This window comes from Engraulis encrasicolus, chromosome 2 (assembly GCF_034702125.1).
Source record: "Engraulis encrasicolus isolate BLACKSEA-1 chromosome 2, IST_EnEncr_1.0, whole genome shotgun sequence".
Taxonomy (NCBI): Eukaryota; Metazoa; Chordata; class Actinopteri; order Clupeiformes; family Engraulidae; genus Engraulis; species Engraulis encrasicolus.
In genome coordinates, this window is record NC_085858.1 from 1,998,584 (window position 1) to 2,014,622 (window position 16,039).

At 42.6% G+C, this 16,039-nt stretch overlaps 1 long non-coding RNA gene across 2 annotated transcripts; it reads left to right on the forward strand.

Moving 5' to 3' along the window:
* The first annotated feature begins 11,640 nt into the window (after positions 1 to 11,640).
* On the forward strand, positions 11,641 to 15,310 carry LOC134459922 (uncharacterized). Of its 2 annotated transcripts, XR_010036904.1 has the most exons (5): positions 11,641 to 12,091; positions 12,938 to 13,025; positions 13,574 to 13,654; positions 13,965 to 14,042; positions 14,281 to 15,310. It is a non-coding gene; the product is annotated as an uncharacterized LOC134459922 (long non-coding RNA). The 2 variants fall into 2 exon arrangements; XR_010036903.1 differs by having other exon boundaries at positions 13,965 to 15,310.
* Positions 15,311 to 16,039: the final 729 nt, after the last annotated feature.

Here is a 16,039-nt window from a genome sequence, read left to right on the forward strand (position 1 = left end):
TACAGTGGAAAATAACCCTACCCCATAGAGTATCATTGTCCCCAGGCTGGGCAACTCTACTCCCCTTCGCTACAAATGGTGTCAGAAGTGGGATGTCTACCATGAGGCCGTTGGAAGCATACACATTGTGTGTGAGCTGTAATTCCATGTGACCATCACTAGGGTTGTGGGTGTGTTCTGACTGTCACACCAATGAGCCTGGCTCTTTGGTGTAGCAGTCACAGCCCCAGTTTACTACCCCAGAAGGTCTGGGTTCAAGTCCCAGCTGAGCAGCTCTACTCCCCTTCGCTACAAGTGGTGTCAGAAGTGGGATGGCTACTGTGAGGCCATTGGAAGCATACCCATTGTGTGTAAGCCTTAATTCCATGTGAGGGACCCCCAGGATTGGTGAACCCGGTGTGAGGGACCCCAGTGATGGGTGAAGCATTGATGATGGGGCACACTGGATGGGAGAAGCATGATGGGATGAATACGCGTCTGATAGGCCTATTGCACAATTATTAACACATCACGTCAAATTACAAATTAGAAGTCTCTTGCAGTTGTTGACCTAGTATGCCAAATTAACGCAGCGCTCCCAGGAAGGGTGCACCAATTCAAACAGGTAGAAGTTGGCTTATAGCCAAAATAGACGATGTAAAAACATTTTGTAACTAGAAATGCACCCAGAGTGTGCAGACCTCCGCCAAGGAAGTTCAGTTTGTTTTTAGACACAGGTTTATAGGCTACATATAGGCTAATTACTGTGTTTAGTGAATTTAAGTCAAGTTGTAACCAAATTATATATAGGTCTTTTTTACAATTAGGCTACCATGTCCTTGATTAATTGGTCTGTTTAGTTCACCTGTGATTGTGTAGGCCTATACAATATACTGAAAGTAATGAAGGTTATATTTATAAACCTTATTTATATAGAATTTGGGGTTAACTGAAATGCACCCACAGTGTGCAGACCTCCGCCAAGGAAGTTCAGTTTGTTTTTAGACACAGGTTTATAGGCTACATATAGGCTAATTACTGTGTTTAGTGAATTTAAGTCAAGTTGTAACCAAATTAGGCTATAGGTCTTTTTTACAATTAGGCTACCATGTCCTTGATTAATTGGTCTGTTTAGTTCACCTGTGATTGTGTAGGCCTATACAATATACTGAAAGTAATGAAGGTTATATTTGAGATAGAATTTGGGGTTCACTTTAAATGTAGCGAAGGGGGTGTCATGAATTTAACCAGCATTGTGAACTAACACACATATTCCATGTTTTGGCAATGGTAGCCTAATTAATTCGACAGCATTGTCAACCCAATCTGCGGGGGGTGACTGTCCATCTCGCAACAGCATTGTGAACTTTTGGTAATTAATTAATCGGTAATTAATTTGACAGGATTGTTTGTTAACTTCAACAACGAGGGTGTAGCCTAGGCTGGCTGCTGATGAGCAATTTTTAGGTGAATTGCAGTCGGGTATTAGAACTGGCGGCAAAGGAGAGAGTAGCCTATGGCGCAGGGAGTCCCTAACTGTTCATTATTGCTGAGAATGGCGCAGGCACATCCGCGTGGAATATTCGCCGGTGCTCGGGCATCATGCATGCTGTCGGGCGTCTGGTCCCTGTCCATCTCGCAAATAACTTGAAGTGTAGCGAAGGGGATGTAATGAATTTGACCAGCATTTTGGACACAGTAGCGAAGGGGGTGTAATGAATTTGACTAGCATTGTGAACTTACAGTCATTTTTTGCCAACGGTATCCTAATTAATTAGACAGCATTGTGAACCTAAATGTTTTGCGGGGTCATTTTCCATCTCGCAACAATATTGCGACTTTTGCCAAAGGCAATTTATTTGACAGCATTGTCAACCTAAGGCAAACAAGAGAGTCCCTCCCTGTTCCTTAATTTGCTGAGAATGGCACAGGCAAACTCGTGTGGAATATTCGCTGGTGCTCAGTGCTCACCCGGCCACCCTGTGGCAGGCTGTGAAATGGCAGCGAACATACAAGGTGCAGATAACACACACACGAACACACGGACTCAGGCGATCACATAACCTCCTTGGCGGAGGTAATTATGTAGGCCACATATTTATGATAATGAGTTGTTGCGCTACAACTGCTGCTCAAGTTGGTGACCGCAGTCATCTCGGCGTACACCGTCTGAGAGTAGTCGTACGGATTTCATCTTTCCTGCGCTTAACGATGAGATTTGATAAATGCCAACTGGTCGTAGAAAAGAATGTACTCTGTATTTTCATCATACGTTGCTTTGGTAAATGAGGGCCAGTATGATTAATATACAGGACCCTGGCGTTAGCCTTCCTGACTGACTCGTCTGTGGACTCCCGAAGCTCAAGGACCAACTTCGCCTTCTCTTGCATGTAGCCCAACTGTAGTGACTTCAGTGGTAGTTGCAGCACATTTCTTCCGAAGAGGCCAGCTTCAGATAGGCAACGTGGCAACCCCAACCACTTTCGTATGAATGAGTTGGCTTTCCCATCCATCTTAGTCACGGTTGATGAGGGGATCTCGCTCATTTTCAGGGGCCACATTACCCTCTGGTAGAGTGTAAACTGGTAGCACCAAACCTTGTACTTCCCAGCGAGTTGGCTTTGGTCGATCCTTGCCAGGCCGTCACATAGCTGTTTCATGACGGTCCTCCCCATTTGTTTATCAGATAGTTCCACGGTGTACTGCCTCCCCAGGCTTCTTATCGGTTTCTCGGCAAGAAGTGGTATCTTTTCCCCTCCGACAAGAAAGGTGGTGCAGTCGTTCCTGACTCCTTTCCTAAGTGACAGGCTGCGAGACTTAGAGGGCTTGATCTTCATTCGGGCCCATGACATCAGCTCATCCATCCTCTTCAGCAGTCTTGCTGTACATGCTGCTGTCTGAAGGAGGGAGGTGACGTCGTCCATATAGCTCCTTAGTGGGGGAAGCCTCTGACCATTTGGCAGTTTGATCCCTCCGACCATTTGTCTTGCACCGATGAGAATGATCTCAAATGCTGCTACAAATAGTATCGGAGAAATCGCACATCCCATTGCGATTACGACTTCAAGCCGTTGCCACCCAGTAGTGAAGTCTTGTATGGAGAAGCACATCTGCAGGTTGTTGAAATACTCCGCTACCAGGGTCTTGATACAGGTGGGCATGCGAAAGAAGTCCATGGCGTAGTTGATCAGTTGGTGCGGGACTGATCCATACGCGTTGGCAAGGTCAATCCAGATGACGTGCAGGTCAGTCTTTTCCCTCTTTGTCTTCTGAATCTGGTCCCAGATCATTGTGGAATGCTCTACGCATCCAGGGAATCCTGGCACACCTGCTTTCTGACAGTTGGTATCAATATAGCCATTCTCAAGCAGGTAGCGGCTCATTCTTCTGGCTAGAACTGAGAAGAAGATTTTCCCTTCCACGTTTAGTAGGGCAATGCTACGGAACTGGCTGTCCTTGGAGTTCATTTCCTTGGGGATGAAGACTGCTACTGTTCTTTGCCACTCAGATGGTGGCTCTTTGCCACTCAGTGTGCCCAGTTATGCTTGCCAGTTCAAGTTTCTCTTTCAGTGTGCCCAGTTCTGCTTGCCAGTTCAAGTCTCTCTTTCAGTGTGCCCAGTTCTGCCCACCAGAGATATGCGAGTTCAAGTCTCTCGTTCAAAGTGTCCAGTTCTGCTTGCCAGTTTAAGTCTCTCTTTCAGTGTTCCCAGTTCTGCTTGCCAGTCTTGCAAGTCTCTCACTGAGTGTGCCCAGTACTGCCCACTGGAGATATGCTGGCACAAGTTTCTATCTCTGTGTGCCCAGTTCTGCCCACCTGGGATACGAACCCATGACTCACACCATTGCAGTCAGTTGTGTATACCATTACACCACAGGGCTTCCGTTCTGCTTGACGAGGAATGTTTTCACTCTTGGGTCAGGGCACAAGAGTTGTAGCTAATGATTAAGAGGCTTGACTATGATTTAATCACTGTCTGACAAATGCTTAACAAGGAGTACTCTGAGACGAATCATTAAAAGGGATGTTGACTCAAACTGAACAGTGTTAACTTGGTAAATATGGTTTATATGTCAAATTTGTGGCTTGGGTCATCATGGAGTAGTGGTTAAATGGCTGAGCTTGGAACATGAAGGATATATGTTCAATCCTCAATGTGGAGAGGACAATTACTCGGATTTGAGCTTTGAGCCTCACATCAACAAGATAACAAAATCTGCTTTTTTCCATCTTAGAAATGTCAACAAAGTGCGCGGCTTTGCCCCCCGACAAGACGCTGAGAAACTTATTCATGCCTTTGTCACCAGTAGGATAGACTACTGCAATGCTCTCTTCTCTGGTCTCCCAAAAAAAATAATTGACAAATTGCAACTCATTCAAAATTCTGCGGCAAGAATCCTAACAAGAACCAGAATGAGAGAGCACATCTCTCCTGTCTTGGCAGACATGCACTGGTTACCTGTCTCACACAGAATCGACTTTAAGATTCTGCTCACAGTATTTAAAGCATTAAATGGACTTGCCCCTAGTTATATCTCAGACATGCTCTCTTTTTATGCCCCTGCTCGAGCTCTCAGGTCCACTGATGCCAAGCTGCTAAGGACCCCCACCCCCCCGCAGAAGAAGATCGGCGACGCCGCGTTTGCCTGCTATGAGCCCAAGACATGGAACGCCCTCCCCATCGAGATCCGATCAGCCAGCTCCGTCGACTCCTTCAAGAAGCAGCTGAAGACCCAGATCTTCATCCTTGCGAACTCCTAGCTGCCAAGGCGTCATAGTGTCCCAGCTGCCGCAGCGCCCTTACTACTCACAACCAGCCCTGGCAGGGGGCTCCCCTAGGTGGCCGCTGGTCTCTGCCTGAGGTTTCTTCCTGACTATAGGGGGTCTTTTTTTCTCAGACTTCACTGAGCTTTTTTCCCCCTTACAAACTATGCATCAAGCGAAAGGGAGTTTTTCCTCACCCCTGATGCCACCAGGGGCCGCACCTGAGCGCCCAATCTCTGTGTGACTATCTATGACTTATGATAGGCCCAGCCACTATGGACCCTACACATCTAAGAATCCTGGTCCTATCCTACGTTGACCTTATGACTCTACATTCTCTGTCTATCTCTTCTTCCTCTGCCTTCCTGCTTTTTCTGCCTCTCCTCTATACCTCTCCTTTTAAATCTATCTCTAACAATGTTTTTTTTTCCATTTGTTAAGCACTTTGAGTTACATGCCTTGTATGACACAGTGCTATACAAATACAATTATTAAAATTATTATTATTATTATTATTATTACTTTGTTTCGTGCTTCCTGGAACATGGTATGAAAATGTACATCTTAGCAAAGTTGGAAAAGTAACACATTACATTACATTGCACTGCGCTGACGCTTTCATTTATTCAAAGCGACTTACATTTATTATTTTTCAGGGCATCGGTTACAGTCCCTGGAGCAATGTGCGGCCCTTGAGCAAGGTGCTTTGCTCAAGGGCACTTCAGCCGTGGATGGAGATGTAGGGAGAGGTCAGGGGGGATTCGAACCTGCAATACCTAGATTGAAAGGCCAACTCTCTAACCACTAGGCCACGGCTGCCCACAAATTCTTTGAACCGTATAAATTGGAACTATATAGGCCGTATAAATTGGATCTATATAGGTCATATGACAGGATGTGGATGTCAGCAGCTTGAGCTTCGGCAATTATGGTCTAGCAGGTAGGCCCTTAATGCGCACCGTACCTCCAGTGGTACGCTGTAATAGTCATTGAAATGTACCTACCTTAGCACTACAGTGCTATAACACAACACAGGCCTTTTAGTAATGCACCACGACTTGGTCATTACCATACTGGAAACAACAAATGTATAAAGCCGCGTCTTAAGGGGTTAAGTCAGTTGGCCTTGAAGCATGATTACGAGTTCGATTTCAATCAGGGAATCAATTTAAAATACTTTCTGACTTTTAACTATTCATGTTAGTGAAATTATTAACAATATTAAATAATGAAAGCACACATGGGAAGCTCCCATTGACATTGTGTAACACAGGCCTGCACACATGGGAATGTCCCAATGATATTGTACAGTAACACAGCTCTGCACACAACAAAATCAGAGGTGAGCAAAGATACCACTACATTTCCAAATACAATACAATACACCCTACACTAAAATGTTACAAGATACTAAAAACATCACAGTAACTGTATCAGTTATCAAAATACTGTGTTTTGCATTTTCAAAGTACCCAAAATACAACAGAAACTAATGGAGTGACCATGACTAGTGTTGTGTGTGTGTGTGTGTTCTGACCATCATGCAGCCTGTCTATTGTCTATTGACCCGCTTCACTACAAGTTAGGCCTATTATCCGTCCTGGGATATAGGCCACCCACAAGGGTTCTACAGGCATTTGTCCTGTGCAAGTTTCTCCAGTTGTAGCCTGCCATCTTGTAGTCCGCCAAATGTTACTCAGCTGACTATGCCTTTTCCCATTCTCATTCTGACTGTGCCTGCCATTCCAAGTCTCTCTGTCAGTGTCCCCATTGGAGATATGCCAGTTCAAGTCTCTTTCAGTGTGGCCAGTTCTGTTTGCCATTCCAAGTCTCTCTTTCAATGTGCCCAGTTTGAGTCTCTCTTTCACAGTGCACTCAGTTCAAGTCTCTCTTTTAGTGTGCCCAGTTCTGCTTGCCATTCCAAGTTTTTCTTTCAGTGTGCCCAGTTATTCTTGCCAGTTCAAGTCTCTCTTTAAGTGTGCCCAGATCTGCTTGCCAGTCAAACCTTCTCTTTCAGTGTGCTTAGATCTGCTTGTCAGTCCAAGTCTCTCTTTCACTGTGACCAGATCTGCCCACCAGAGATATGCTAGTCCAAGGGTCTCTTTCAGTGTGCCCAGTTCTACCCACTGGAGATTTGCCAGTTCAAGTCTGTCTGCATACCCAGTTCTGCCTGCCAATCTCAGTTCTGCATACATACCAGTTCAAGTCTCTCATTGAGTGTGCCCAGTACTGCCCACTGGAGATATGCCAGTTCAAGTTTGTATCTCTCTATGTGTTCTGCCCACCAGAAATATGTCTGACTTGCACCATAGCAGTCAATTCTCTCTCTATGTGCCCAGTGTTGCCCAGAGATATGCTAGTTTTGGCCAACCGGGATATGAACCCATGACTCACACCATTGCAGTAAATTGTGTATAACATTACACCACAGGACTTCCAGTCAGTCAGTTTTCACTCTTGGGGCATAAGAGTTTTAAAGAATGATTAAAAGAGGCTTGACTATGATTTAATCACTGGCAAACACATGCTTAACAAGGAGTCATTAAATGGGATGTTGACTCAAACTGAACAGTGGTAACTCTATATGGTTTATACAGTATATCAATCTTGCAGCTAGGGTTCACCTGAATGATAATTCACAAATGTTACTGGGGGGTATTTATCACCACAATCAATTTCTAAGCACTATGGCACTACATGAGTTGATCTTCTCCATCCTCTCCATGTATTAAATGACATAATACATGGATGCATGGATTACATACTGTACGTTTAAACTATAAATGTAGTCCATCCACCACAGAGGGGTGCCATTTTAACATTCTGTGACATTACATGACCACAGTTCTGCCACAGTCTCCACACACGGCTGTTTTAACCCTATTCAGACTGGGCTTTTTTGGCATTCCTGGGCCTGGGGGGGGGGCTCTTTTGAACCCCCCCCCCCCCCCCCCCCCCGTCATAACTCATGAACGGAGTACGATATGACCACCAAACTTTGGGGGGATGATCTACATATAGACATCTATGAATGACATAATTTTTGTGTCATCATCTGGTATTATGACGTCATTATGACATCATCTGATTGTAATGCCCAAAATCTCGTCATAATGTATTTTCCATCAAATTTAGGTAATGCACTTACACTTTAATGATTATATGCTTCAGACCACTTTAATGCTCACAAAGCTGTCTGATGCTAATGGAAATAACGAAACAAATATGAAAAGGGAACAATAATGAGACTTAGATCAGTGATTTTCGGTCAGGCATACCTGACAGAAAACCTTTGCCATGGCAACGGCAAAAATGATGAACATAATCTTTTCGTACTAAACTGTAGCCAACTAAATTTTAGGAAAAGTCATCAAGTTTCGTACCCATAGCTTAAGTTGATAAGGAATTATACAACATCAAAGTTGGTGTGGGCACTTTTAGCCCCCCCCCAGTCTGGATAGGGTTAACATGATTGCTGATAGACAGACTACAGACAACTGCCACCGAGTAAAAATGTCACTTCACCTGAGGACACAGCAGGAGCTTGCATGCAATGCCCACTACCACCACTAGGTGGCAGAGCTCTAATTGGCTCGGCTCATTGACATACAGGTAATGAAAAGTAGATAGTCACTGAGTTGGTTACGCAATATTGCCAGTAGGTGGCATGCTTGAATTGCAATGCAATTATAGCCTACTGCCCAAAGGAGCACTATCATTTCCCAGTCCTCTGTCATCCCACACAGTTTAAGTGTCCGATTGCTGTATGACCCAGGGCCGTAACCAAACATTTTCAAATACCGAAGACAAATACTGCGTGCTGTACTGTATACTGTAAGCCTACATTTAAAATGCTTCAAATACTTCAGTCAAACTCTAAAGTTTGTATTTTATTAAAAACTGCCTTGAGGGTAAATGGGGGTGTCGTATACAGCCTGAATTTATCATTGTTGATCATAGGCCCTATCAATTTTCATCATAGATAAGTTTTACATTACTGAAAAAAATACAGAGGACATGACCTCTGTGTCCTCAATGGTAGATACTGTACGTCCATGTGTATGCCAATCATCCTTAACCCTTTCTCCCAGTCTGAACACAACAGCAGCAAAAATATTATTTTAAAAAGAAAGAAATGGTCTAAGAAATATTAAGAAATAAGGCATATGTTTTGTGGGATATGCAGTATGTTTAGCTTCCTGTCATCCTGCCCGTCTCTATCTGAAAGTATCTCTATCTGTGTGTACGTGTAGGCTAGGTTATGTCCAAATTGCCCTAACTCCAAACAACTCCAACATTTGTAAAGTTATCAGTTGTCAGAATTTGTCTTGTTTGTCTATTTAGTATGTTTTTCATATGGCAGTCTTAAGAATATTCACGAAACCAACTAACGGCCCACACTGACCAAATTGCAACTGCCACGTGCCACACTGTAACCAGGACTTGACAGGCACCTGCCAACTGTCCTAATGCTGGTAAAACATGGCTGTGGCTCGTCATAATTTCAGTGTCACTAGCCACTTCGATGCTGTACCACAGTAATACTATATGCTGTTGTTTTCTCCTTGTGCATAAACTGTTTGCATTATAAGATTCAAGTAGCGCATTCAGTCTGAATTGGTATTCATTTAGGCTATTTGCATATGGGAAGCTATAACTATAGGCCTACTTGTTTTCACTTTAGCACTTCTGAGCTTAAATATTATTATGATTTAAAAAAAGGGTTTACCAGATGATGTGAACCATACCTGTAAATCGTCCTGCAGTTTTCATATCAGCAAGATACCTGGATCACCTCTACATGTATGCTTTTAATTCCAACCATGTTATTGGTTATTTATGGTAACCAATTTAATGACAAGGTTCAGTGGCAGTGTATGATTGCGGTCTTATGTCCCAGCAGGGACGAAGAGGATAATTAAGTAAGCAATGCAATTTGAACAGGTGAACACTCGAGATAATGAAAAAAGGAGGCGCACACAAGGCTTGGGTGAAAAATGTATAGGCCTATTGTAGCCGAAAATTTACAACAGAAGTCAAAGGTTAACTGGGGCAGTGCTCCAGTTAACCTCTGACTTCCTTTGTAAATTTTCCGCTACAATACATTTTTCACACAAGTCTTGTGTGCGCCTCCTTTTTTCATTATCTCGAGTGATAATTACTTTTTGGGAGTGGACGCACCAAGCAATACACAGGTCTAAAGTGCAGGCGTAGATGCCGACCTTTGTTGGTTTTTGTCATTTAACAGGTGAAGCAATACCTGTATATGGGCGAGTAGCGTAAACATGTAACATCCTCAATACACAGCCTTTAATCTGCAATGTAAATGTCACCTTTTCACCAGTCAAATGTGTTTGACAGCACGTGGGAAAATGTAAGCTACACAACACAAAGAAATGTCAGTATTATTTATCTTGTTTAACCTTGATTTACGGTTAGGGCTACAAGTCTGACGCCCTAACCGCTCACCCATGACTGCCACTCACTATAACGCTGCCTCATGTCTCTATCATGACACACACACAGGCGGACAACTCTAGTTTCAATGGATGTTCCACTTTCCATAGTATTTCAATGCGTATGGGGGTAAAAGTTTTATCCTGCTACAACAGGCTGCTCCACGTTCATCAATCAACTGATGCCGCACAACATCAACTAATGCCACAGAGAGCAGTCAAAAAATGAAAGAAGTTCGTAGTCTCTTACTGCAGATGGGATCGCTGACCTCATTTGGTCGCCTTACTGTCACCGAAATTGCAATGGTTTCAATGTGCCATAGGTTGCAATAGTCTTAATGTGCTCTCGGTACAGTCATACAGTAGCCATGTTATGATGTACAAACTAGTTGAGTATTTTCAGCAAATAGTGAATAGGCCTGCCGGCAACCCCATCTCCATAAGAGGCTACGTTATCTAGTTATGCCTACCGGGCGCAGGGCCAGATTAATGCAGCCTGGGGCACCTGCCAGCCCCCCAAAGACAAAAGTGACTAGATGCGATTTTTTTGAATTTGAAAAATTCATCCGTCGTATCAAGTACAGTTTTAAACCTTGTAAATACTCCCTCCACAGTTGGTAAACATGTTCTCCTTGATGCCTAGCTTGTAGGCCTAATTATGTATTTGTTGCAAAATGTGCCTAAATTCTCCCCTTCCACTACAGGAGGTCTAGCCAGGCAGGGGTGAAAATAGTTTTCATGTTTTACTAGTGCTATGACACCCCCCAACTGTCAAAAGGCGAAATAAAATACGGTAGGCCTGCCCTTGGTCAACTACGCCATGATAGCAGCTGCCCTGTTGCCACCTCAATGTTGTCAAGACAATAGGCCTACGTTACATACACCAAGGTACTTAAAGGGACACTGTGCAGGAAATGGTCAAAAAAGGTACTGCAGATATGCTGCTCATTGAAAATGAGCTGCCTATTGCCAAATTTGATCTTTACATGAAAGTTTACTAAGTAATAAACAAATATTTTCTAGTATAGTCCAAGTACAGTCATTCTTGCAGCTAAAAATGGCTATTTTTGGAAATTCAAAATGGCGGACCATGGAGCATTTTTTCCAGTTATAATGAATACTTAGAATTTGATGGTGGTGGTAAGTATTAATGAAAAAGGTAACATTAATGAATGGGCAGCATGAATTCTGGAAATAAACAACTAAAAATCTCACACAGTCCCTTTATTTAAAAGTTAGCCAGGGCCAGTGTTTGAAATTCCATTTTTTGAGGATATTCCTCCCAACGACTGCGCTTCCAATGCCAACATCAGAAAGAGCGCAAACAAAATAATTATGTGCACTACAGATCTATATCTGCTTGACTATGTCACGCTTAGGACACTCAAATGGCATAGTGTGGTTGCATATTTTCTACTTAATAGTAGGCCTACACCTTCCCAGATAGCAAAACCCTCCGGCATCTTTCTGGATCTTTCTGGCATTTCTCTGGGGAATGTACGATTTCAGTTGATTCCGGCAAATTAATGGCAACGTGGGAATAATGCCAGAGATATTCTGGCTTTTCACTGGAATGCCACCCAAATAACAAAATCGGTGGTGCAGGAGGGCGGAGCTACAGATACTTTATGGTTCTTTCCCGGCAAGTTGGAATATTACCAGAAAACATTTTGTTCGGGTGGGGGGGCTTTTTTTAAACCTAGGGCCCAAGGCAAAGATGACAGCGGCCCTGCCCTACGGAGACGGTTGACACGCATGCTCATTTAGGTGAGACCGACTTCATCCTAGGAAACTTTTCGGCGGGACAGTAATAGCTACAGTAGTCTAGTAACGAACCTGGACTCGATCTACTACTGAACTAGGATATTGTGCTGTGTAAATAATTTGCATTGAGGTAAGTAAAACGATTGTTATACTTTTACCTAATAACTACTACACTGTAGGCCTACTCACTTACATTGTTCTTTGTTGTGTTTACCTGTGCTACAAGCTGAGGCAACATTTCTTGAGGTAATTTTCCTTTGGAGATAGCTAACATCTAGCCTACGGTATTTCAGATGTTTGTTCATGACTAAGTGCCATTAGGTCTCTTGACAGGCGTTTCAGTACGTATTAATTCATGTTATGTCATGTCATGGCTTTTAACTGGTTTGGAGGACAAGCTAGCGACCCTTGCTAGCATAGATGGCAGCTAATCCTTTTTGGACATTCGGCAAACGTCAGTGTTTAGAGCTAGATGACTGATATGCCAAGACTACCGTATTTTATTCTCAATTTATCGTTGGTGTACTATCATGGCCTTTGGTCATAACATATCGTACGGGCTTAGGACAGCCCGTTTGACTAGATTTCAGATGCCTGCTGAGGTTTGGATTCAGAAATTATTTTTTTCAGAATAGGCGATATTGATGATTTGGGCAATGCTCCAACCATGCCAGTTATCGTAAGGTCAGGTGCCACCCACTTGGTTGAGAACATGATGACTAATGTCAGGTCACGGATTATTGCTTTACCCTGAGCTCTAGTTCTAGTGCTATTCTCGAGTCCACATCGCTTTATGCAATATAGCCACCCGTTTCTTAGGTCGTTATCAGACGAAAGAGGGCAGTTTGTGACATACGTGAATGATATATCTTTGAGGACACAAAGTAGCTGCCCTTATTATTACACATGCACGAGGTAATGTGATTAACAGAAATATCAGATTTGCAATGAAATAGTCCATGTACTCTTGTCACAGGAGAGTCCATCAGCTCACTAACACGGGTGAGGGACAGGGACCAAAGAGGAGGCTCTACAACATGAGGAAAGACGGCGATCCTCAAGCAGTAAGTTGATTTACATAAGAAAATGATGCAATATAAAGGTGTCTATTGTATGTATAAAAAGGACTTAACATTATGGTCAGAATTAGCTCCAGCTAGTGATAAGGTCTTAAAGGGTTTAATTAAAGGCTTTTTAAATTCACCATCAGTGTGCCTTGGAATCTTTGGCAGGCCTTATCAACAGTCACTGGAGCTAAGTCTGACCATAATTTTGAGCAACTTTATTTCCTTGAGCCAAAGTGCACCTGCTTATGAGGAAAAAAAAGTGAAACAGCACTCCTACATAATCAGCATTCCTAATGAACAGTTGAATTTTTTTTAGCATATGTAGAAAAGACCAACTTACTAGCCACTTTGAGTCATTATTAAGTGTGTGTTTTAATAGTTAATAGTAAAATTCTTTCCATTTTGGCTGGTGGAGAAAAAAGTTAATTAACAACCCAGTGTATAACTGTAGGAGCAGACTGTACAGTGAAAGTGAATCCTGCCTGGACTTAACAGACCCCTATACCTAGAATGACCCAAACATTTGACTATTGCTCTTGTCACAGGTCAGTCCATGAGCCCACGTCTTCAGGCCAGGGGCCCGAGAGAAATTTCCAGTGACATGGATCAACAGAGATCCTCAAACAGTAAGTTGATCTTCTACATCAAATAAAGGAAATCATGTGAATTGTCTTTAAATAGAACACAAGCATTTGATTACCAATCTTGTATGAGGTCAGTCCATAAAAAATCAAATGTGTGTGTGCGCGTGCCCGCCCGCCCATCTTTCTGAGTGTGTATGTGCTACAAACAAACTTATGCCAATTTTTTGTTTATTTTTTCTTGATTATTTAGGTATGTCAGTGAAATAATATAATTTGCATAATACTGAACTTTTTAACCCTGTGTATATGTAGAACAGGACTTAAACATTTGACTATCTCACTCTCGTTACAGGTCAGTCCATGTGCCACGTTCCAGCCAGGGACCAAAAGGGGGACTTTCGTCATGGGGCCAGACAGACATCCTCAAGCAGTAAGTTGATTTACATGGATGCATTCTGAAGTTGAATTGAAGTAGTTATATTGTTGTACGCTGGCTACTATTCAATGTGTCAAAGTGAAATGTATTAATTGTTGTCCCATGAAAAAATGAACTGTATCAAATCTCAATGTATCGTTCCAGGGATAAGAGTTCAAGAATGTTGTTGCAGGTGAAATGATCATTGAAATTTGCTGATTCAATGCCATTTTTGTATCTTTACTTTTTGGAGAAATAGAGAGATGCATCCAGGCCACCCACTAGGAGGTGGAAAATCGTACGAAGAGGTGGCTGTACCTGGCAGCAGACTGAGATGGGGTGAGGAAGAGAAGCACAGACCAAGAACGGAATGTCAGACATTTGCCCTTTTTATGCCCAGCACACACAGACACACACACACACACACACACACACACACCAGCATATAAACATGCACATAGACACAGGCGCACGTGCACACACATACACAGACTCTCAAACAAGATGAGTCTCTGGTGATGTTGGCAAATAATCTGAATCGATACACACGGCAATGATTCCACCATGGTGCCCCACCTACGCGAGTCCTGTCCTTCAGCATTGACTTTCTCCCCAGGTGTGGTGTGCCTTCATCCGAACCACAATGGCATCCCAAGCAGCAACAAATACCTGCACGCATGCCTGCTACGGTGCACACACAAACACACTGGACTGTGAACTAGGTCAGACACACACACATGCTCAAAGTAGCCAAGATCGAAAAGGCTGCATCGGTGGCTTGACTGCATCCATTTTTTGGAGGAACACCTTTGTCAATTTGGAGGAACTTTGTTGTGGGAAGATATTTTAAAATGTTGATAGTCAGACTCTTGTATACCCATTCGCTTCACTTTGATGTATTTTGTAATTGAGATGATTTATGCCACAGTGCTGAATTAACACATCATGACAAAGATGTCGCCTTAAAAGGTATGTTTGGTACCTGTGGGTTAAATGTCTCAGGAGCTCCCTGACTGCAGAACGTCTCAGGAAAGGACTCAACTTTTTATATTGTATGCCGGGTGCGATTTGTCAGAAAACCAGGAAGGGGGATGTGTTTCAGATGTCAACAATATCAATGGAGTTACATTAAACTATGATTAAAATCATGTGGAAAAAGTGACAATATCAAAACCAGAAGAGGGGACAATCTCCCTACAAACCGCACCCTGATTGTATGTATTTTACATGTTTGTACATGATTAATACATGTTCACAGAAGAAAATACAATGTACGACTGCAAGGTCTTGTGCGTTTTTCTCACCGATATCTTAAAGGTTTATGCGTTACAAAATGTTTATTATTTTGTTTATTTTCTGAACGTTTTTTTTAATAACTCAAATGGATATGTTAAGAAACGTGTTTATCTTCTGGTTTGTTTTTTGGAAAATTCCATTTAAAACATGAAGGGATATTTTAAGAAAGGCTGTGAGTTTAAAAAAAAAAGCATTTTGATCATTTTGTTTTCTTGTTTAAAATGTCATACATTTTCAATTTCCAAAATCTATTGAATGGATGAATGTTGTAGCCCACTAAAGATAATAAATTGTCAATTTGCATTCTTTTTGTGGGTTTTATTCTTTATTATTATTATTATTATTATTATTATTGGGAAGGTTAAATACATTCCGGCATATTTATGGGTTTTAATCGGTAGGGTTCTGGCAATCTTGTGGTAGGCTCATGGGCCATTTCTGGGTCTTCTGGCAAACATCTGGTAAGGTGCCGGCACTCTGTCGAACGTTCTTGGCATTCTACTGGCTGCTTTCTGGCATGATTCCGGCAAAATCTTGTGGGCCGTTTTAGGCCCGGGAGTAACCCCTACATATTGCGGCATATTTCCAGGATGAACCAAGGTTTCTGGGCCATAAAAAGCCCAGAACATTTTTGCTATCTGGGTTAGGCCTACATTTTTCAAATGTTTGTTTTTGGCCAACATTAAACCTATTCTCTTACTAGTAGGCCTACTGCG